A 24945-nucleotide genomic window follows, 5' to 3' on the forward strand; every position below is an offset into this window, starting at 1 on the left:
CCCCGAGTTTTGGTTTCCCATATTTGAGCAAACACTGAGGAAACGGAACCGCTAACGTAGGCCGCCGACCAAATGACAGCGGAGCAGCACACACGAGGGCCGAGAAGGAAGCAAAACACGAAAAAAAGGCAATAGTGTAGCAGCCACGTGAGGCAGGCGATGCCAGCCACCCTCCGAGTGAGAACTTCAACTCCCGGCTTGCAGCTGGGCGGTTGCCCTCCCAGAACTACAACTCCCAGGGTGCTGCGGGAGCGGCCACCCGCCGCTCCTCCCGCCCCTCCCCCGCCCCTCCCGGCCGGATCGGCGTGCGCCTGCGCACGGGAGGCCGGAGGAGTCTTACCCTAATGTAAGATGGTGGCCCGTCTGGCTGTGGAACCCACCGAAAGCTGAGAGTCTCTCTCTCAGCCGTAAAGGTCGGACTCGCTGAAGCAATCAGACCCGGTTCTGAAGAGTTTTTTTCCCCGACACTCGTTCAGTGGTCTCTCGTGAGGACGCGGCAGCGCGTGGAGTCGGCTAAGGGAAAAGCGAGGCAAGGCAGGCGGGTGAGTCTATGCGGGGCTGGGCTTTAGGGGAAACCCAGGGCTGACCGGCTACGAGAGAGCGGAGGCTTCGCTGGGACTGTGCAGGCCGCACCCCCCTTTCTCCCCACCCCCCCCCCCCCCGCCTCATCTTCACCCTCCTCCTTCTCGATCTTCCTCCTCCTCCTCTTCCTCCCTCTCCCCTCTACGCCACAGCAGTTACCACCAGGAAAAGGGAGCGGGGCAGAAGGCAGCGCGGCGGCGAGCGCCGGCTGCTTCGAAAATCTCTTCAATTGGGCAGCTGAGGCGGCTGCTCGTCTTCAGCGCTTTCCTCTACATTTTTGTAGGAGCAGCAATCTTAAGTCTCAGGACTCCTTGTTTTTCCAGCCCCCTTGCCCCTCTCTGACGTCCTTTCCCAGTGGACCCCGTCTCCCAGGACCAAAGCCATCACTCCCACTCTGACCGGTGCCGCTGCTGCTGCTCATTAATCCTACTGCTCGTTGCCCACTCGTCCTGCTGCTTGGTTTTTTTTTTTTTGTTACCACTCTGGAGTTAGCCTTTGCCCCCCTCTGTTGCTTGCAGTCAGCCCCTCAGCCTGTCTTGCTACCCTGGAGCTTCCGATTTGCTGTCTTTCCTTTAACCACATCTGTCATTTAAAAGCTGCCCCTTAACTATCTCGATTGTGCCGCTGCTCGTTCTAACCCACCTGTTTCACAGCTTTCTTGGGTATTGTCCTTTCCTTCCCTCTTTCCTAACTGATTCTTTCAGCATACTCTTCCAGAAAAAAAAAAAGAAAGAAAGAAAGAAAGGGACGCCCCGTGTTGGCCCCTGAAAAGTCAAGGAAGTTGGGAAGTGAATGAAGTGAGGTAGGATACTATTAAACATTTTGAGTGAAGATCGTTTATCAAGGCTACTCCGGAGAGGAGCGTCTTCGTTTTGCTCCCAGTAATCAATTTGTGGAGTATTTGCTCTGTTGGGACGTGGTTTTGTTTTGTTTTTCTTTTTTCATTTTGGACCGGTTTCTCCATGCTACCAAACGTTCTTCTGAATTGCATCTCCCCAGGACACTTAGTATGGGCTTTGATGATACCAACAAATATTAGCCTAGGCGTTTAAAAATAAGATAAATCTGACACACAATCAAATTCATCTGTGAGCTTCACGAGCAAATATAAGTGGTATTTTGATTATATGCAGGTTATATGTGGGTTAGGGATTCCTTCCAAATTGAGAATTGATTATTGACTCAGTGTTACTGATGTTCAGCTTAATTGATGACATTTTATTTATAGTTTGAGTGGAAATTTCCTCTCTGGCTAATACCAGATTGACTTAATATTTTTGGATTTGGTAAGTTCTTTCTTTTAACATTTCTAGAATGGTAGGTATCAGAATACATTATCTTCTTTTGAAAACCATTAGGTATATAAGCAAAAGAAAAATCGGTTTTTTTCTAGAACGAAATCCCTCATTTTTTTTCATAGGAAAGAAGGGGGCTGGGAAAAGAAATGACAAAGCTGTGCACATAAATGCATTTGGTAACATTCACTGTCATTATTGTTTACATTAAGAAACAGAAAGCTAGAAGCCAAGGGTGGCTTATGATGTCTGTTTTGGTGAAAGCAAAATTAAAATGTCCTGAGTAATGGCATAAAGTGAAGAAGGAGCTTTTGCTATAATCAGACTACTGTAAAGTAAAGAATTACCAGAAAAACAGACAGGATTATGTAGATTAGATACATACATCTCAAATTTAAACATGAATAATACATTGTATTCATAAGATATATATAAAAATGTTAAAAGTCATAGTAGCAATCTCATGCAGCAATATACCTCTTACTTGCAAAAGTAATAATACCTCAAATGTAAATATAAATACATACAGCTGGCCTTTAAATCACTTTTGGAGATTACTGCATTAATTGTGATTTTTACAGATTTTATCTGTAGTACTTGAGGAATCTTATATTTGACATTACATTCACTTGATTGTGATAAATGGTCTGTTTCATCAAATGTAAACCAAGGTTAGGAAAAGATACTTATAAAGCTTTGTTTTTCCTTTCAGCCAGTTAAGCCACAATTTGGGGAAACTGAATTAATCCCTACTCTTTTGAGATTTAGAAGCAATTCATGTAGCAAACCTTGGGTTGAGTTATAACCTGAGCTTTTTTTTTTTTTTTTACAAGTATTACTTTTAGTTTATATTAGTAGGAAAATATTTAATACAATTGATCTTCAACTCTAAGCAAAAAATACATTTCATTTTTCTTTGTAATACACTGGTGGAGAAGCTTTCTACTATGAACAATCTGAATGGGTTTAGAAACCTTTGGCAGTCATGCTTTGCTGAATTGTAAGCTGTGTATTCTAGGAGAGGACAGTCTGGCAGAAGAAGGTAAATGATTTTAATATATCTTTTCTTTTGTAAAGCTATTTTGCTTCAATAAAAAATGTTCTCAAGTAGTTTTCTCCACTCTATACTTTTTTTACCTGCAGTCATCAAATTCTTATTTTCAGCACTGTGAAGTCAAAATGAATTCACTTTGGGATCTTTAACACATCTGAAGAAGATAAGTGCTTTGATATTTTGATAGGAAATAGAGAGCTGAGATTTCAAAATATTTTTGTATGGTTTATTGCAGCTTCCTAATTTTATGGGTTTTTTGTGGGGAGGGGGAGATAGTTTGAAATACTTTCTGCTGGGTTCAGTAGTTGAATTCTTCAATTAATAGATTATTTCTAAAGGAGGGTTTTTGAATGTGAATTACTTAAGGTAAACTTGTTATAAAATTTGTTTATATAAAGTTCTGTAGACAAACCTTTTATGAGGGATAAGACTATAACCACATGGCAAAGTGCAGAAAAATTGTTTTGTAATGCCCTTCAACTTCAGTCTGAATGGAGCACTACTGATAACTTGCAGTTTATTACTTTGTAAAAGAAAGAGAGCATTGCTTAAGGATGAGCATCTTGCATTAGGGGAGTTTTATTTTTAAGATGATGTTTTATATATATATATTAAGTTAATGAAAAAATACCTTCTCAGTTTAAGCACTATGATTTTAGAAATCTTCCCTTTCTCTCCTTCACTACTCCTGTCTTAAGGTTAAGCCACACTGTTGATTAAAACATTTTTTTTTCTTTTTGGTGCCTGCAAATAGCACTTGATTGAATCTGTTTCAACTCAGTGTTACTATTTTTATATACCATTCAAGTGAAGTAGAAAGTTTTAATTTGTGAAAACTTAAACATTTGCTGAAAATTCAGTTAGTTTTTTGTCATTAGATATACTACTGTCTTCTGACTTTTTGTGAAGGAAGTTACATTCATCTCAGCTGGTTCTAAAGAAAAACAGTAGGGAAATAGGTTATAGAGATTTTTGGTGCTCTAGAAATAGTATAACTAGAATGTACTACATACTTTTCTCAAAGGATTTCTTAATCTAAGTGAAACTTGTAAATGGTTTTCATCCCACTGGAGTAGCATGTATTGGATAAAATTTGTTAACACATTTTGAGATTAAAAAAAATTTGTGTTTAACTCAGATATTAGGAAAAATGTGCAAATGGCCCATTCTTTGTGGTAATACCCATGATATTTTAAAAAGTAATGTTTTTTCTCAAAAGTCAAGAGTATACAAATGATAAAGATGGGCATTATTTACTCAGTGATGTGATGAAAAAAGATAAGTGGGACCTTTAATCCTATATTTAGTGGTTTTATGAAAATGTTTTTGATATTTATGTGGTCTTCTTTATTAGAAAAGATTGTGTGGTAAATGTCAACTTTTTCAGGTGTAATAATATTAATTCAATAGGTTTTGTCTCATTTCTTTTTCATAGCATGATTCTTGTATTTTTTTAATGAGAAAGTAGTTTATAGAAGAGAAAATTTCAACATTCTTTTGGCCCCTTAGATTAGCTTTCCTATCTAGCAGTTTTTCTTTTACTGGAAGAGGGAAATTACATGCTACTAAAAAGAAGATCATTACCTTTACTTGCTAGGAAAATGAAACTTTAAAGATAGGGCAAGTACAAGGCAATTTGAATATGTTTATTTTTCTTCTAAGAAGTTTATTTGTGAGTATGGTTTCATTCTTTCTAAACTCTGTTTATATAAGAAAGTTGTCTTGTTTTAAGCTTTAATTGTATTGGGTGATGGACAGATGATGTATTGCTATTAGGATAAAGCTTGCTGTTTATTTGTTGTTCAGTTGCTCAATCGTGTCAGACTTTGCAACCCATGGACTGCAGCACACCAGGCTTCCCTGTCCTTCACCATCTCCTGGAGTTTCCTTAAACTCATGTCCATTGAGTCAGTGACGCCATCCAGCCATCTCATCCTCTGTCCCGCCCCTCTCCTCCTGCCCTCAATCTTTCCCAGCATTAGGGTATATGAGATATCTGTTCACAGTCACTGGGTTTTTAGTTATGGTATCTAAAACCTACCCTCTTGAATATTTAGAGAAATTGTGGAGAAGGGGAAATCAAAATAATCAGATTAGTGTGTATATATGCCTAAAACTAGTTGGGAGAAAAAAAAGTTAAGGCAAAGAAGCAGTGTAATTAGAATAAAATGTCAACATTTAAAGATAGTAGGTGTTTGTATTACTGCTTTTAAAAAGAGTTAGTTAATGATGATGTAGAGAAATGGTGGTTGAATTTTGATAAGTAGCTGTAGACTGAACTACCAAAGGGGTGGAGCATTCCTTAGTAGTAGCAAACAGATGCATTAAGGCAAATATCTGAAATTTCTTAAACATAATTTTCAGTTCTCAGAATAAAGAGGAAGTGCTCATTTTTCTGATTATTTAATACTCTACTAAGTCAGTCTCTGTTAAGAGCAATAGTGTCTTCAGATTGTAAATTTCTTGAAGTAGCGTTGACTGATTTGGCTTATTGAATGTTGATTGTAGCAGCCTTTTTTTTTTTTTCCTTTTGTATTTTGCTTTTTTTTTTTAAAACAGCTGATTTTCAGCTGTTGTTTGGGTGGGTCCTTTTGTGAATGCTGTAATTGAATGAGAATTTGAAATATAAACAGTATTGCTTTTGGTAGTAGATTAATTTTTCTTTTGATGATTATCCTTCCATTTAGATTTTTTTTTCTTTAATTTTTAAATTAATTCTTAGTTGAGAATTAGAATCATACAAGTTCCCTGCCAAGTTAGATCTTTCCAGAATTTTTTTCTTACTTTAAATAGGGACCTGGGTATTTGTTGGGTAAAGAAAAGTGGTATTCTATGCCTTGGTTTTGTCATTTAAAATCAACTATAGACTTATTAGTATTAAAAATTAAAAAACTTATTGTGGAAAATTTAAACAGAAGTAGACAGAAGTCTCTGACACAGACAGAAATGTCTGTGTCAACTTCAAAGATCAACTCGTAGTCAACCTGAGTTCACCTGGTACCTTCACTTAGTTTATTCCTTGTCCCCCTACTCTTTGACCTGGATTATTTTGAAGCAAATCCTCATCTTCACAATTATTTCATATGAGCTAAAAATCTTTTGACATAAAAATCCTTGTTTTTTTTTTTAAGCAAGATTATTCAGTCAATCTGTCAAATAGCCTTTAAGTATTTATTACAGATGTGCTTCTTGGGAAACGGTTCAGCCTCTTCTAAGAGTTTATTATCTGGTTGGGTGTACTTCCATAATTATTAACTAGCGCTAACCAAAACATAATAGATCTAATGCTTTGATTCATAGGTCTGAGTCCAGTATGTTAGTGTAGAGATATTTAGAAGTAGGGCTTCTTGAGAAAGTAGGACTTGAATAAAGAATATGTACTGTCTGTATAGGCAGAGCGTCTTCAGAAGGAGAACATTCCATACATTCCGTGTGGAGCATGGAAGCAGGAGCAGACACGTTGAAGGGGACCAGCATGATGTGAGAGAGAGAGGAGTCTGATCTCAGTGGAATAAGGTGCTAATTTCTGAGAATGGTGTCAGAGAAATTAGTATGCTAGAGTCAGGCTAGATTATGAGGTGTATTCAGTGTCAGGTTGAATCTGATGTGCTAAATAGTAAGGAGCCAGTAGGTTGGTTGGGGCAGGAGATGACATAGTGAAAGTACTTTCTAGAAAGATCCCTCCTTCAGTAGTGTGCAGTGTATTGTGGGGTGGACAGTTGAGTGAGAAAAATTAATGAGTAGACTATGGAGGTAAGGCACCATCTGAGAGATGTTGGTGTGACATCTCATAGATTCCATCTTCTCTTCAGTCCTTTACATCCAGAAATGACAACAAGGTTTTGGAGAGTAGAGAACTGAAGAAATGTAGTCTCTTTGTCTTTGATAGTAAACTGCAGTTTGTTATCCAAGCCCAGCTTTTGGAAAGGAAGTGATGGCATGATTTCTCAAAATAACAATCTCAAAAAATTTCAGCAGAAAATAACCACCAGTGTTTTCAAATAATTTTAGTTATGTGTTCACTGAGAAATAAGAGTTTAGAAAATAAAATCTTTATTGCATGATGATGAGATGGAACATATTTCATCTGTAAAATAGTAATTGATGCCTTATCTGCTTAAATGTGTATGAGTTCAGGATTACTAGGAAATGTATGTTTGAACAGCTTGTAACCAGTATATATTATTGGGTGTCTTTAAAGTTTAATAGTGACCTGATGAAAGCAGAAGGAATGGCATAAAATTCTGATGAATAGACACTAATATTGTCAACCCCAAGCTCCTGTAAGGATGAATAAGGATAGGTCAGCAGGCCAAAGAAGAATGTAGGGCCATTATTAAGTGAAAGTTTATTCTTTGATTTATTTTGATTATACTTTGTTTTGCAGAGGTATTCTAAACATATCTGGTTAAACAACAGGCTTATTTGGAATTTTTTTTTTAAGTTTTGAGACCCTGGAAGTTATTCTTTGTTTTGGTTTGTTTACTCTTCATTAAACCAACTTTCTTCATCTATTGTGTATTTCTGGAGAGCATGCTTGCTTTGTTTTGTGAAGGAAAATTTCATTTTGTATCTTAAAGCAACGGGGGAAAAGTAGATTTCTTGTTCTGGCTTTGTAAATAGTAGATGGTTTTCATTTCTTCTCTTTCTGATTCCCTCAATATGACACTTAGTCCCTTTTTACAACATTTAGCATGTAGATCTCAAGAATTATCACAATTGAGTCTGAAAATATGTCAAGCTTGGGGTGCTTACAGCTTCAAAATGACTTATCAATCATTTTCTTTCCTATTATTAATATAAAAGATCTACCATAATGCCATGAATATTTTGGGAAATTATAATAAGAATAAAGATAATAACATAATATAGTGCTTTGTTGGGAAATATGTGTTTTTCATTGATGTTCCTTCCATTCTGTACCTCCTTAATCCTGGTAATGTGACAGAGCTATTTCTGACATTTTTCCCCTTCTTTATTTAGCGGGTTATGTGTGCTGTCTAATATGGTCACTAGAATAAAAGCTGTTGCTTTCTCCTTTGGTATATTTTAACAGAGCCTTTCATATTTTAATTTTGGATTTAAGATTGAATTGAGATCGCCTTTGTGCAGAAGAATCTTGAGGATTATGCTTCTTTCTCATTCCCAGTGTACATGGAAAGGAAGTAAATTATCAAATATGCAGTATAGGAGAGCCTTAGTATTTGAGAATATTTTCAGTGGTGGCTACCAATCTATTCTTTTCCTCCAGGAACTTTTAATTTAATGCCTTGAGTATGGAGCCACGATGAAGGGGTGGTAGTGAAGTGAAAGTCACTCAGTTGTGTCCAACTCTTTGTGACCCATGGACTATATAGTCCATGGAATTCTCCAGGCCAGAATACTGGAGTGGGTAGTTGTTCCCTTCTCCAGGGGATCTTTCAAACCCAGGTCTCCCGTGCTGCAGGTAGATTCTTTACCAGCTGAGCCACCAGGGAAAGGAATACTCGAGTCGGTGGTCTGTCCCTTCTCCAGGTGATCTTCCCGACCCAGAAATCCAATGGGGGTCTCCTGCCTTGCAGGCGGATTCTTTACCAGCTGAGTTACCAGGGAAGCCCCGAGGGGTTGATAGGGAGGGGAGCAAATGGTTCCATTCTCCAAAAGGCTCTCCCAGATTTTAACAACTTGAATTAATGTCAAATTATTAGTATTTTGCATAGCTTTATTCATATAAATCTTGGAAAAGGGCCCTTTTTGTGTGAGTGGCTTTGGGAGTGTCTTGAGTTGCTACGAGGGCAGGTGCATTGCAAACCTAGGAAAAGGGAAGATAGGCAGAAAATACAACGAAAGTCTTCAAATTCTAATAACGGCCACAGTGCATTTTTGCCTCAGGCATTGATGGTACTGGCTCCCTTGCTGCCTTTGGCTACGTACTTTAGGTTTTCTAAGTTAGGGTACTAGTTGGGAAGGCTACAAACTTTAGCCTTTTCTAAGTCAGATTAGCTTCCTTCTCCAGGCTTCGGCATTTTAATCTCTCTAGCTCAGAACCTGACAATTGTGTCTTTAATCTGCCAGGAAGAAGGGGGAAATGGGAAAGAGGAGAAAGTGATATGTATGATACTCCTCATCTGTTCCTAAGTTGGCATAAGATTATTCTAGGATTATTTTATACAAGAACCTCTTCCTTTCATTTTTAATTGTATGTAATTAGTTATAAAATAGCTTCATAAATTTCCTAAATGAATCCTTAGAAATATTGTAAAATGTGCTTTGGCCATAGAGTTGGTGATATGTTGCAGGGTATGGATATAAGTTAGGTGCTTAGTGGTACTTCTTTAGGAATGTCTTGCTTCTATTAAAATCTTTTTTGTTATACTAGACCTAGTATAAATGTGAGTTTTGCTTCTAGAAAGTAAAGCTAGTGGTCTTTGTTTGTTTAAGGTAGTTACCTTCCCTGCACTGTATTCTAATCTGTTTGATCCTAATGAAAACAAGTATGACAATAAAATACTTTAATAGCCATGCTAACAAAATACCATTTGTTAGTCATGTGTCCCTATCAGTTCAGTTCAGTTGCTCAGTCCTGTCCAACTCTTCACGACCCCATGAATCGCAGCATACCAGGCCTCCCTGTCCATCATCAACTCCCGGAGTTTACTCAAACTCATGTCCATCGAGTTGGTGATGCCATCCAGCCATCTCATTCTCTGTCATCCCCTTCTCCTCCTGCCCCAATCCCTCCCAATATCAGAGTCTTTTCCAATGAGTCAGCTCTTTGCATGAGGTGGCCAAAGTACTGGAGTTTCAGCTTTAGCATCAGTCCTTCCAATGAACACACAGGACTGATCTCCTTTAGGATGAACTGGTTGGACCTCCTTGCAGTCCAAGGGACTCTCAAGAGTCTTCTCCAACACCACAGTTCAAAAGCATCAATTCTTAGGCACTCAGCTATCTTCACAGCCCAACTCTCACATCCATACATGACCACTGGAAAAACCATAGCCTTGACTAGACGGACATTTGCTGGCAAAGTAATGTCTCTGCTTTTGAATATGCTGTCTAGGTTGGTCATAACTTGCCTTCCAAGGAGTAAGCGTCTTTTAGTTTCATGGCTGCAGTCACCATCTGCAGTGATTTTGGAGCTCAAAAAAATAAAGTCAGCCACTGTTTCCACTATTTCCCCATCTATTTCCCATGAAGTGATGGAAGCAGATGCTATGATCTTAGTTTTCTGAATGTTGAGCTTTAAGCCAACTTTTTCACTCTCCTCTTTCACTTTCTTCAAGAGGCTTTTACTTCCTCTTCACTTTCTGCCATAAGGGTGGTGTCATCTGCATATCTGAGGTTATTGATATTTCTCCTGTCAATCTTGATTCCAGCTTGTGCTTCTTCCAGCCCAGTGTTTCTCATGATGTATTCTGCATATAAGTTAAATAAGCAGGGTGACAGTATACAGCCTTGATGTATTCCTTTTTCTATTTGGAACCAGTCTGTTGTTCCATGTCTACTTCTAACTATTGCTTCCTGACCTGCATATAGGTTTCTCAAGAGGCAGGTCAGGTGGTCACTGGTATTCCCATCTCTTTCAGAATTTTCCACAGTTTATTGTGATCTACACAGTCACAGGCTTTGGCATAGTCAATAAAGCAGAAACAGATTTTTTTTCTCTGGAACTCTCTTGCTTTTTTGATGATCCAGTTGATGTTGGCAATTTGATCTCTGGTTCCTCTGCCTTTTCTAAATCCAGCTTGAACATCTGGAAGTTCATGGTTCATGTATTGCTGAAGCCTGGCTTGGAGAATTTTGAGCATTACTTTACTAGCGTGTGAGATGAGTGCAATTGTGCGGTAGTTTGAGCATTCTTTGGCATTGCCTTTCTTTGGGATTGGAATGAAAACTGACCTTTTCCAGTCCTGTGGCCACTGCTGAGTTTTCCAAATTTGCTGGCATATTGAGTGCAGCACTTTCACAGCATCATCTTTCAGGATTTGGAATAGCTCAACTGGAATTCCATCACTTCCAGCTCAACTGGAATTCCATCACTTCCACCAGCTTTGTTCGTAGTGATGCTTTCTAAGGCCCACTTAACTTCACATTCCAGGATGTCTGGCTCTAGGTGAGTGATTACACCATCATGATTATCTAGGTCGTGAAGCTCTTTTTTGTACAGTTCTGTGTATTCTTGCCACTTCTTGATATCTTCTGCTTCTGTTAGGTCCATACCATTTCTGTCCTTTATCAAGCCCATCTTTGCATGAAATGTTCCCTTGGTATCTCTAATTTTCTTGAAGAGATCTCTAGTCTTTCCTATTCTGTTGTTTTCCTCTATTTCTTTGCATTGATTGCTGAGGAAGGCTTTCTTATCTCTCTTTGCTGTTCTTTGGAACTCTGCATTCAGTTGCTTATATCTTTCCTTTTCTCCTCTGCTTTTCTCTTCTTTTCACAGCTATTTTTAAGGCCTCCTCAGACAGCCATTTTGCTTTTTTGCATTTCTTTTCCATGGGGATGGTCTTGATCCCTGTCTCCTGTACAATGTCACGAACCTCTGTCCATAGTTTATCAGGTACTCTATCAGATCTAGTCCCTTAAATCTATTTCTCCCTTCCACTGTATAATCATAAGGGATTTGATTTAGGTCATACCTGAATGGTACCCTATATGTATATATAAATATATAAAAATTATTTTGTCATGCCTAGCAAATATTTTCAGCAGCTTTGGAGAACTTTGAATAACATATGATGTGTTTGTGTTTACAGATTGTGCTTTTTATAATGTACTACTAAATTCTACAATCTTTAAAACTTGGCATTATATTAAAAGCAATATTGCTCTTAGAGTAAAGGAGTTAAATGATTTTTTTTTAATACAGTTGAACATAGTTTTCATTGGCCTCTAGATTTCATTGCCAGCCCTTTGAATTCCTATTTTTATTTATTGCTTCTGCTGCGAGTATTATGCAGTTTAGTATGGAACCAGGTTGCCTGAACGTGAATCTTGACTTTACCACATTCTTCTTGTCAGACCCAGGGCAAGTGACTTTATCCTATCAGGGCCTTAGTTTGCTCATTTGTAGGATGCTGCCATTAAGATTGTTGTGTGGAATAAATGATTTAATGTCTATAAAATGTGTGGAATAGTGTTTGGCATATAGTCTTGTCTTGTATGTGTGCTGAGTTGTGTCTGACTTTTTGCAGCCCCATGGACTGTAGCCCTCTGGGCTCCTCTGTCCGTGAGATTTCCCAGGCAAGAATACTGGAGTGGGTTGCCATTTCCCAACCCAGGGATTAAACCTGTGTCTCTTGTGTCTCCTGCATTGGCAGCAGGATTCTTTACCACTAGCGCCACCTGGGAAACCCTTGACATGTAGTTAGCCCTGTAGAAGTGTTTGCTGTTTTTACACATTTGAAAGGATTTAAAAAAAAATCTGTTTCTGTAGACTTTTTATTCAGTATACTTTTTTGTGTCTAGGTAGTGGACATACGTTTTCAGTAGTTATTTGACCAACTAGAAATACAAGTAAAGTGTTTTAGCGGGTAATCCAAGTACTGACCTACCTAGCATTCTTTTGAATCAAGGAATAATAGAAAGTGAATTTGGATAGGTGTAATAGAAAATAATTATGAGTGTTTTAAATAAAGACAGAGAAATTTAGATGTGATTGGTAAGAGGGGAATCATTGCAGTCACTTCAAATTCGTTTTTTTAAGTTGGGGAGAGATGTGTTTAAAATAGTGTTTCAGTTCAGTTCAGTCGCTCATTCGTGTCCAACTCTTTGCGACCCCATGGACTGCAGCATGCCAGGCCTCCCTGTCCATCACCAACTCCTGGAGCTTGCTCAAACTTGAGTCGGTGATGCCATCCTACCATCTCATCCTATGTCTTCCCCTTCTCCTCCTGCTTCAATCTTTCCCAGCGTCAGGGTCTTTTCCAATGAGTCGGGTCTTCACATCAGGTGACCAGAGTATTGGAGCTTCCGCTTCAGTGAATATTCAGCCCTTCCAGTGAATATTCAGGATTGATTTTGTTTAGGATTGACTGGTTTGATCTCCTTGGTTTCCAAGGGACTCTCAAGAGTCTTCTCCAACACCATAGTTCAGAAGCATCAATTCTTTGGCGTTCAGCTTTCTTTATGGTCCAACTCTCACATCCATACATTACTACTAGAAAAACCATAGTATTTAGGGGAAGATGGTTTTGAGTATCTGTGGTAGCATAGATACTTGATTTTATGTGGATAAGATATTATTTGTTTATTCTGTTCATTGATGTATCCAGAGTGACTCAAACAGTGCCTGGTAGATAATAAGATGCTTGATAAATGTTTATTGGATGAATGACCTTGAGGGGGACTGAGATAACAGACAAGTATAAAGGAAAGTAAGCTTTTGGGATCCCTACCTTTAAAGGGGTAGAAGTAAAAAAAAAAAAAAAAGGTATTATTAACCGAACAACTGGAGAAGTAAAAAGAAGGTGAAAAAGTATGTCTCAGAAAACAAACGAAGAATTTCCTAGGGCACAAGTCACAGGGATAGGAAGATCCAGTATGATATCACTTTGACTTCAGGAGGAAAGAAGGAATTGACACAATTCAGTGCAACATTCCAGGAGAATGAGACCAGAGAAAGCTCTTTGGCTTGTGGTGGGATGGTCACTAATCACATTAGAGCAGTTTCATTAGTCTGGGAATGTGAATCAGATTGAGGGGAGCTAAGGGAAATGGTAAGTAGAGACTGTAGGTAAAGACTGTTCAGTAGTAAGGAATGACTGTAAAAAATGTCAGTAAAACATTATAATAGCTTTCATAATTATTGAGTATGTAATATGAGAGATTCTGTTTATTAGAAATGAGAAAACGAGGCAGTCTTTATGCTGAATGTTCTTAAATTTCACAGTATAGAAGACTTATTATACATGCTGCTTCAGGGCTCTGCCACTTGCTAAATAACTCTGTAGTCTTGAGGAAAGTTGTTTAATCTTCTTGTGCATCTGTTTTCTTCCTTGTAAATGATGGAGATCTAGGTCATAGATCTGGTATGTTTATAGATCTATATTATATCTTAGATCTGTTAATCTTTTTAAAATGCTTAAAAAATGCTTGGTATGTAGTAAATATTTGATAAATATTACCTGTTATTACCATCCACTGCTGAAGTGAGGGTAAAGAGTAGGATTGGACAACAGAAGATAAGAAATAGAAAAAAAGATTAATAAAATCGTTGCCAAGTAGTGGTAAGAACTGAATAGAAAAGCCTTAGTTAGAACCTTTGCTCTGACTGTCCCTCTGCCTGGAGAGCAGTTTTGCAGTTACTGTATAGCTGTCTCCACTCCCTCAGACCTTTGTTCACGTAGTGTACTTTTCATTAGGCCTGCCCTGTTTATTTACAGTTAACATTCAAGCCTCTCTCCCCTAGTATTTGCATTGTTTTACTTAAAAAAAATAAGTTGTCACTTCAGTTGTGTCCGACTCTTTGTGAACCTGTGAATTGTAGCCCGCCAGGCTCCTCTGTCCATGGGATTCTCTTAAGCAAGGACACTGGAGTGGGCTGCCATGCCCTCCTCCAGGGGATTGTCCCAACCCAGGGATTGAACCTGTTGCTCTTGATATCTCCTGTATTGGTAGGCAGGTTCTTACCACTAGCACCATCAAACATATTGTATAATCCACTTACTTATTGTATATACGGGTTGTTGTCAATCTCCATCTACTAGGATGGGGATGTTTGTTCCTTGATAGACCCAGGTTCTGGGAATAATATTTGGTACATAGCAGGTGCTCAGTATATGCTCGTTGAATGAGTACAGTATTTCACCATTGAAGCGAGGTGGGTGGGGAAAGCAATTTAAGTGGTGCTGGGGATACAATTTTGGAGGAAAAGCCAATTTTCTGAGATTGATGCATACTATATAGAAGTTGATCTTCTCAGATCCACTTCCTCTTCTCAAGTGGGTTTTCTGAGTCCATTTTGGTACTGGTTTACCTGGAAATCACTTGGAAAACCCATCAAGCTGAGGAAAGAAAAATGTTAAGACACCTCTCTTTTCCTATAATAATTATATTTTACTTTTGATTAGCTGATAAAAGCTTAAATTTTTGTGTTTATTAGAATTTAGGAACTGTTCTCTAGACTCTTTATATTATTAATTTTTAAAAACTCTACAGCCTCCCGGATACATTGCAGTTTCCTCCTATGCCATCATTAGGGGAAGGAAAAGCCCTTTGCACTGAGACAAAGGGCAGTGCTTCCTCAGACTCTCACGTTCTATTGACAGGGAGCTTCTGACACCTCATTTCCCTTTCTGGCAGTCACAGGCTTGACACCACTGCTCGCCCGAAGTCCAAATCTCATTATATCTTTTATCCCTTTTTATGTCAGTTACTGCCATTCTCCCAAGTGACAGTTCATGTCTCACACTTGAATCCTGACAAAGTTCTGTTTCTTACCTTTTCAGTCCTTTCCATCATCAGCAAAATTTCTTGTATCCTTGTTTGTTTCCCACCCCCCCCCCAAACACTTCTCCACTTCCTACTGTTGTGAAGACACTGTCATCCTTGTATGTGTTGGCTATAATATTTTTCATTTCATTTTTATATGCTATCATCAAGGGTCAGTGGTGAGTTTCATGTACTGAGATTTAAGATTACATTTCCCATGATGACCTCTTCCATTGACTAGGAGTTAAAAAGGGAACCTGGTTTATATTGTCCAAAAACCCTTAGGTTTGCTGGCATTTCTTGCATTCTGAGCTACTCATCTTTTCTTGACTTTTAGCTCATAGTATACTGTCATCCTTGATAATAACACTATCCGTTTAAAAATTCTTGATAGTTGCAGTATACACCATTTGTGTTGTTTCTATTACTTTGACCTCTTAAGTTCTAAAATTCTTCTTTAATGATTTTGCTCTCCACCCTATCTCAGCCACCACTTCATGGTCGTGTCTTTTTTTTCTTTTTCTAGCTGTGCTGCATGGCATGTGGGATCCCAGTTCCCTAGCTCAGGATTGAACCTCTGCCCCCTTTAATGGTAGTGAGGAATCCTAACCACTGGACAGCTAGGGAAGTCCCCATCAGTTGAGTTCAGTTCAGTCGCTCAGTCATGTCCAACTCTGCAACCCCATGAATCACAGCACGCCAGGCCTCCCTGTCCATCACCAACTCCTGGAGTTCACTCAAACTCACGTCCATCGAGTTGGTGATGCCATCCAGCCATCTATCTTATCCTCTGCTGTCCCCTTTTCCTCCTGCCCCCAATCCCTCCCAGAATCAGAGTCTTTTCCAATGAGTCAACTCTTCGCATGAGGTAGCCAAAGTACTGGAGTTTCAGCTTTAGCATCATTCCTTCCAAAGAACACCCAGGGCTGATCTCCTTTAGAATGGACTGGTTGGATCTCCTTGCAGTCCAAGGGACTCTCAAGAGTCTTCTCCAACACCACAGTTCAAAAGCATCAATTCTTCGGCGCTCAGCCTTCTTCACAGTCCAACTCTCACATCCATACATGACCACTGGAAAAACCATAGCCTTGACTAGATGGACCTTTGTTGGCAAAGTAATGTCTCTGCTTTTGAATATGCTATCTAGGTTGGTCATAACTTTCCTTCCAAGGAGTAAGCGTCTTTTAGTTTCATGGCTGCAGTCACCATCTATAGTGATTTTGGAGCTCAAAAAAATAAAGTCAGCCACTGTTTCCACTGTTTCCCCATCTATTTTCCATGAAGTGATGGGACCAGATGCCATGATCTTAGTTTTCTGAATGTTGAGCTTTAAGCCAACTTTTTCACTCTCATCTTTCACTTTCATCAAGAGGCTTTTGAGTTCCTCTTCACTTTCTGCCTTAAGGGTGGTGTCATCTGCATATCTGAGGTTACTGATACTTCTCCCGGCAATCTTGATTCCAGCTTGTGTTTCTTCCAGCGCAGCGTTTCTCATGATGTACTCTGCATATAAGTTAAATAAGCAGGGTGACAATATACGGCCTTGACGTACTCCTTTTCCTATTTGGAACCAGTCTGTTGTTCCATGTCCAGTTCTAACTGTTGCTTCCTGACCTGCATATAGGTTTCTCAAGAGGCAGGTCAGGTGGTCTGGTATTCCCATTTCTTTCAGAATTTTCCACAGTTTATTGTGATCCACACAGTCAAAGGCTTTCACATGGTCATATCTTATACCTTGTTATTACCAATAATGTGAGCCCTGCCTCCCATGATTTTCAAGTCATGCAACCCCTCTCTGACCACCATGTCTTTTCACTCCTTCCAGGCACTCCCCAACTCATCAATCTTATTGTCATTAGGACCTCCAGTCCACAGATTTCTGTTTTCTTTTGCACTGTTCCACCACCTCCCCATCCCCCACCTTGATTTTGTTTCTTCCCTTCTTACCTAGTGTACATTCATTACCTAGGTGTCAATCATTATATTCATGAGTTAGTGAGAGATTATTCTAGTCTGTCTTATCTTAACTAAACCTTGAAGGCATATTTAATGTAGACTTTGATTATACCGATGTTTGTGGGTGGGGAAGTTGTCACGGATGGCTCATGGCCTGCTTTTCACCTCACTCACCCTCCTCTCCTCCATCCTACACACAAAAGACCTGACAACCTATATACCAGAGGAAATTGGGAAGAGAGGTTATGGATTGGTTACTATTACAGAAAGTTACTTTGAATGGAAGACTGGACCACCCTTTTAAATTAGAGATCCATTGGGACTTCCCTGGTGGCCCTGTGGTTACAATTCCATGCTCCCAATGTGGAGGACACAGGTTTGATCCCTTGTCAGGGAACTAAATCCCACGTGCCGCACAGTGTGGCAAATAAAACAGCAATCTGTTGTTATTTCACTACTGCCTCTACCTCCTTTAGCAACACTTGCTTCCTCCCCAGCTCATGCCAGGCTCAGTGTCCTCCCTCTACGCCTGCCCTTTCTCTGTTTTTCCCTACTTCCACGTGGATGTATTGTATTTCTTAAGAAATTTGGCTCTGTTTGAATTAGTATTTTATACTCTAAACTCTTCTTTCAGATATCTTGATAGTCCATTCTGCCATCTGTGATGTGAGTTGGTTTTACTTTTGTTGATCAAGTTTCCAACAGAATGATACTGAACATGACAGCAAAAGGGTAATTGATAGAAATAGGGAAATCATGTGTAAAATGGTGGGGAAAATGAAAGATATGTTTTTTGGGTATTCTGAATGTACTTGTCATAATGCTCATGATTTCTAGAAGAGTTACACTGTATTGCAACATGTAGAGACGCTTGGAGATTGGTTGAAAAAAGAACTTCATAGTTCATTCCTTTTATCTTTTCACTTCTGTTCTCTGAAGCAGATGTTCTTGAATCAGTTTTCTTTTGATTCCCTTGCAGAATGTTCTCTTATACTGGGATCAGCAGTCATATTACAAGTTGGGATATTGTGTGTATGTTACTACTGATATCAGATCTTTTCATATTTTAGTACTTAGGACCATAGATTTGTACCAAGAGATTGGTCTGAAGATATATATATATGCGCCTGTTTTCTCAAGCTGTTTCAGAGTTGTGTTGTTTACTGTGTTACCCATGAGCTATGTGTTGGCTTTTGAGCATTTGAAATGTGGCTAGTCTGAATTAAGTTGTGCGCTAAGTGTAAATTAATAATTACATGTTGAGTTGATAATATTTTGGATATATTGGATTAGATAAATTACCTATTCTTTTTCTCAGTGTGCCTAGTAGAAAATTTACAATTACGTATGTGGTTTGCATTTTATTTCTCTTTGACATTGTTGTCTTATCTTACTTTTTCGTTTGTTCTAACAGTTTCAATTATTTTAATCCATTATATAGTCTCTAAAAATAATTTTGGTGTTATGTAATATGAAAGGATTTTTCCCCCAAATTTAATATTTTTATGTTGTTACGCTTATTAGTATTCACTTTCTGAAACCCTGAGTTGTCTTTTTCTTTTCCTTTTTTTTTAACCTTTTGACTTCCGTCTTTTCTTCTCATGGTACTATATAGGCATCTTATGCGTTCTGTATATTGCCTGGGAGAATTTTGGAGGAGTTTAAAAAGTATAAGAGTTTATCTTTTATTTACTACTTAATATTTAGGACTACTAATAGTATATTTTATAAATCATTATGTTACTAATGTAAAATTTTAAAATTTAAAGTAAAGGCAATTTGTATCTGGTAGAAAAGAAAAGGGATTGAAAATTTCACATTGAAAGTCTGCTTGAACATAAAACCCAGCAAACAAATAAATACACAAGCAAAAATGCACTGACTTAGTTTGCTGTTACAGGTTTTATAAACTTTCATAAACTTGGACCTTAGCACCATTGCTACTGTTTCTCCCTCCATGTTGCAGTCCTTTGAGGGTTTAAGTTTTTTATTTTATTTCTCTTACCTTTTCTGATCTTTGGGAAAAAAAGGATTCATATTGAGTTCAGGGAATACCTTTATATGGTTAAGCCTTAAACTGTTTAAAACAGTTTGTAGCTGTTTTAAACAGTGGTGTTTTAAAAAGTGGTGTAGTTCAGATCTGGGTAATTTTTAAGTGAATAAATGATTTGGGTAACTGTGGCTTATATTTTAAAGTGAGATGTTGACTTCTGAGCTCCAAAATATATTTCAAATTAATCTATCATATGTTGTTACCATCAAGGTATTAACAAAAATGGCTTTATTAGGCATTTGAAAATTATTTACTGGAGAACTATTTTATTATCCTTACCTACTTAGAGAATAGTAGGTACCTACATATTGAAAATTTATGTAAAAGCATATTCGCAAGAAAGTATATAAGAAAAAAATTTGGCCAACAAGTTTGAATTTTTTTTTTTTTAATGATTGGAATTGATAAAATACAGGTTTAAAAATGAAAATTGGGAGAAAGGGTATCTTGGGAGAAAATAGTAGAGAAATAGAGATAATAGGAATTGTGGGAAGGAAGTAGAAAAGTGAGCTCATAAAAGTGCACATTCTTAGATGCTCAATGGATGGATAATTTTGATACTCTTTGATAGACTGAAACAAAGACTTCGCTACTTGTCAGTTTTCTGGATCTTAGAATACCCTCTTTAACTTTTTGGTTCTTCCTAAGTTTTGAAGATAGGCCTGATGTCTGTTGGCTGTGCAGACTTAGATTTGGGTTGATCTGTAAGAATAATTTCTGAATCCATATATGTTGTGTATATCATATGTTCTTTTTTAATTTGCTGAGTAATATTTAATGGTGTGGATATATCACAGTTTGCTTATTTGGCTTATTTGTAGTTTTTTTGCTTTTCCTAGTTGAGTTGTTTTGAGCATTTGTGTACACATTTTTGCTTGTGAAAACTGTGAAAACACAGTTTTCATTTTTGGGGGATAAATTCCCAAGAGCATGCTTACTTGATCATCAGATAAGTGCATATTTAGTTTTAGAAGAAGCTGTAAGACTATTTTCTAGAGTTACTCTATGATGTTGCATTTCTGCAAGCGTTGTATGAGTGATTCAGTTTCTCTGCATTTTAATCAGAGTGGGTGTGTATTATCCCTATTTTTTATTATAGTCATTCAAATAGATGTGTAATATTTCATTGTAGTTTTAATTTGCACTTCCTTATGGTTAAAGTTGTAGAACCCCTTGTCATGTCCTTATTGGTCATTTGTATATCGTCTTTGGTGAAATGTCTGATGTCTTTTGCCCATTTTCCAACTTGATATTTTTCCTCTTGAGTTGTGAGGGTTCTTTATATATTCTAGATATGAGTACTTTGTCAAGTACGTGGTTTGCAGATTTTTTTTTCCCAGTATGTAGCTTGTCTTTTCATCTTCATAGGGTCATTCATAGAAAAAACTTCTAATTTGATGAGGGCCAATATGTTAAATCTGTTTTATGTATTGTGCTTTTTGCTACAAGTCTAAGAACTCTTAGTCCTAGTCCTAGTCCTGAGTCTTGAAGATTTCTTTCTAAATTTTTTCCTAGAAATTTTATTGTCTTTCATTTTACATTTAGTGTATGATCCACTTTGAGCTACTTTTTGTATAAGATAGGAGGTTTCAGTTGATTTTTTTTTTTTCTTTTTAGTCCATTTGTTCCAGCACCTTCTGTTGAAAAGTCTCTTTCCCCTATTGAATTGCTTTGCATATTGTTGTCAACAATTACTTGGACATATTTGTGTGGACCTATTTCTGGGTTTTCTGTTCCATTCCATCCATCCATGTGTCTATCTCCATCAGTACTACACTGTTTTGAGTAATGTAGCTATGTAGTAAGCCTCAATATCAGGCTTACTATATAATTTGATTCTTTAGGTCTTAAAGTTTTAGGTCTTGTAGGATCTTCTTTCCATACAGATTTTATTTTATTTTTTATTTTTTTTTTTTTTATAAGGAAAAAAAAAGGAAAAGTTATTGGGATATGCCAAACGGCTCAACCATGGATGGATTTGCATTGTACCTCTAATGTAAATATTGAGGTTAATCTAACCAGAATTCTGATATGAGTCTTGCAGGGGAGTGGCAGAATGGGAGTGCATGCGGTAGGGGTGAAAGAAGGCTGGCTCCTTATCTTCCCATGGGCAAACTGAAGGAGCATTCTTACAACTGAAAGATCAAGAAGGAGCAAAAGAAGCACGGTCTCAGCTCCTTCCTACATCGCCTTACATCTTGGCTTGAGTGATATGACCAGGTGCCACTTTTCCTGACTGCCCTTGCTGGCTCTCTTTCAGGCAGTCTTGTGCATACCTTTATTAAGGCACCACCATAACTTTTTATTTACTTTTCTGCCATACAGATTTTAGAATAAGCTTATTTATACCTGTAAAAAAAAATCTTTCTGTGACTTGCTAAGAATTACATCTATATCAATTACATATATTATGTATGGAGTATTGTTCTTCACTGTGTTGTGTCTTCCAGTCACTGAACATGCTGAGTCTCTAGTTCTTTAGGTCTTTTTAAAATTTTTTTCATCAGCATTTTGTAATTTTCAATATATAGACCTTGCCCATTTTGTTAGATTTATACCAAAGTATTTAATTTTGTTTGGAGTGATTTTTAAATGACATTGTGTTTGTAGCTTAGGTTTTCATATGTTTATCAGTATATAGAACTATGGTTGCTTTTTATGTGTTAATCTTTTATCATTTGACCTTGCAGAACTAATTTATTAGTTCTATTAGTTCATTTTTTTTATAGATTACCCAGTATTTTCAAAATGAAAAGTCACGTTATCTGCAAACAAGGACAGATTTTTTCCTTCTGTTCCAATCTGTTTGCCTTTATTTCCTTTTCTTAACCTTGTTTGCTGAACTTCCAATCTTGAAAAAGATTGGTGAGATTGGCCATCTTTGCCTTGTACTTGAGCTTATGTGGGAAACATAGTTTTTGCCATTAAGTTGTGATGGTATCCATGGGTTTTTTTTTAATCGATTTTATTTATTTATTTTTAACCAAATTTAGGAAGTTCTCCTCTATTCCTAGTTTACTGAGAATTTTTATTTTGAATTTTGATAAAAGCTTTTCTTTCCATTGATATGATCATGTAATTTTTCTTCTTTAGCCCTTTTATTTGGTGGATTACAGTGATTGATTTTCCAGTGTTGAACCAGCCTTGCTTTCCTAGAATAAGTCCAATAATCTTTTTAGATGTTTCTGGATTTTATTGGCTTATATTTTGTTCAGGAATTTTGCATCTTAAGTTCATGGGAAATAGTGGTCTGAAGTTTTTGTTTATGTTTTTTGGTACTGTGTCTGTCTGGTTTTGATGCCACAGTGATACTCACCTCATAAAATGAGTTAGGAAGAGTTCCTCCTCTTTTCTGGAAGGTAGTATAAAAATAAAACTAATTCTTTAAATTTTTGGTAAAATTCTCCAGTGAAGCCATCTGGGCCTGGGAATTTCTTTTTCCTGAGTTCTGAACTATGGAGTCAATTTTTTTTTTTTTTAATGTTTATAGTGAAGTCGCTCAGTCGTATCTGACTCTTTGGGACCCCACGGACTGTGGCCTATCAGGCTCTTCTGTCCATGGGATTTTCCAGGCAAGAGTGCTGGAGTGGATTGCCATTTCCTTCTCCAGGGGATCTTCCTGACCCAGGAATCGAACCTGGGTCTCCTGCATCGCAGGCAGACTCTCAACCATCTGAGCCACCAGGGAGGCCTGATAATGCTTATCAGTTCAGTTCAGTTCAGTCGCTCAGTCGTGTCCGACTCTTTGCGACCCCATGAATAGCAGCACGCCAGGCCTCCCTGTCCATCACCAACTCCTGGAGTTCACCCAGACTCACATCCATCGAGTCAGTGATGCCATCCAGCCATCTCATCCTCTGTCGTCCCCTTCTCCTCCTGCCCCCAATCCCTCCCAGCATCAGAGTCTTTTCCCATGAGTCAACTCTTCGCATGAGGTAGCCAAAGTACTGGAGTTTCAGCTTTAGCATCATTCCTTCCAAAGAAATCCCAGGGCTGATCTCCTTCAGAATGGACTGGTTGGATCTCCTTGCAGTCCAAGGGACTCTCAAGAGTCTTCTCCAACACCACAGTTCAAAAGCATCAATTCTTCGGCGCTCAGCCTTCTTCACAGTCCAACTCTCACATCCATACATGACCACAGGAAAAACCATAGCCTTGACTACACAGACCTTTGTTGGCAAAGTGATGTCTCTGCTTTTGAATATGCTATCTAGGTTGGACCTAACATTCCTTCCAAGGAGTAAGCGTCTTTTAATTTCACGGCTGCAGTCACCATCTGCAGTGATTTTGGAGCCCAAAAAATAAAGTCTGACACTGTTTCCACTGTTCCCCCACCTATTTCCCATGAAGTGATGGGACCAGATGCCATGATCTTTGTTTTCTGAATGTTGAGCTTTAAGCCAACTTTTTCACTCTCCACTTTCACTTTCACCAAGAGGCTTTTAGTTCCTCTTCACTTTCTGCCATAAGGGTGGTGTCATCTGCATATCTGAGGTTATTGATACTTCTCCCAGCAATCTTGATGCCAGCTTGTGTTTCTTCCAGTCCAGAGTTTCTCATGATGTACTCTGCATAGAAGTTAAATAAGCAGGGTGACGATATACAGCCTTGACATACTCCTTTTCCTGTTTGGAACCAGTCTGTTGTTCCATGTCCACTTCTAATTGTTGCTTCCTGACCTGCATACAGATTTCTCAAGAGCCAGGTCAGGTGGTCTGGTAGTCCCATCTCTTTCAGAATTTTCCACAGCTTATTGTGATCCACACAGTCAAAGGCTTTGGCATAGTCAATAAAGAAGAAATAGATGTTTTTCTGAAACTGTCTTGCTTTTTCGATGATCCAGTGGATGTTGGCAATTTGATCTCTGGTTCCTCTGCCTTTTCTGAAACCAGCTTGAACATCAGGAAGTTCACAGTTCACATATTGCTGAAGGCTGGCTTGGAGAATTTTGAGCATTACTTTGCTAGCAGGACTATTCAAATAATCTCTTTCATCTTTTATTGAGTTTTGGTGATAATGTAGTTTTTTTAAAAAATTGTTTTTTTCTATCAGTTTTATTGAGATATAATTGACATAGAGCACTGTGTAAGGTTAAGATGTACAGCATAATAATTTCACTTACATGATTATCAGAATAAATTTGGTGAACATCCATCATCTCATGCAGATACAAAATTAAAGAAATAGAAAAAATTTTTTCCTTGTGATTAGAACTCTTAGGATTTACTTTCTTAACAGCTTTCATATATAACATACAGCATTGTTAACTGTATTCATCGTGTTGTATGTTACATCCTTAGTATTTATTTATCTTAAAACAGAAAATTTGTACCTTTTGATCACATTCATTCAATTCACCCCCCACATCCCCTGTTCCCTGACTCTGGTAACCATAGATCTCTTTTTTTAAATGAGTTTGTTTGTTTTTGAAGTGTTACTGACCTCCAACACTATGTTAGTTCCTGTTATATACAACATAGTGCTTTTGTATTCCTATACATTTCAGAATGATCACCTGATGTCTAGTTGATATATATTTATTATATTCCTCAACATCATGTGTGGTTTTTAAATAATTGTTTCTAAGTTGA

The 24945-nt window shown here is 37.9% G+C and overlaps 1 protein-coding gene across 22 annotated transcripts in view; it reads left to right on the top strand.

The window, feature by feature from the left end:
- Positions 1-327: 327 nt before the first annotated feature.
- The window catches only part of CNOT4 (CCR4-NOT transcription complex subunit 4), a 152811-nt gene continuing 128193 nt past the window's right edge, over positions 328-24945 (top strand). For 16 of the 22 annotated variants that reach the window (XM_086395433.1, XM_086395437.1, XM_086395442.1 and 13 more), the window contains exon 1: positions 328-542. The gene's annotated coding sequence lies outside the window, so the exon portion shown is untranslated. Of the gene's footprint in view, positions 543-691; positions 1385-24945 lie in introns of those variants that run through there. The other 6 variants (XM_086395434.1, XM_086395440.1, XM_086395438.1 and 3 more) reach the window with 4 other exon arrangements.

Source organism: Bos grunniens, chromosome 4, assembly GCF_055505025.1.
Source record: "Bos grunniens cultivar Pamir isolate PY7600 chromosome 4, Bosgru_T2T1.0, whole genome shotgun sequence".
Lineage (NCBI taxonomy): Eukaryota > Metazoa > Chordata > Mammalia > Artiodactyla > Bovidae > Bos > Bos grunniens.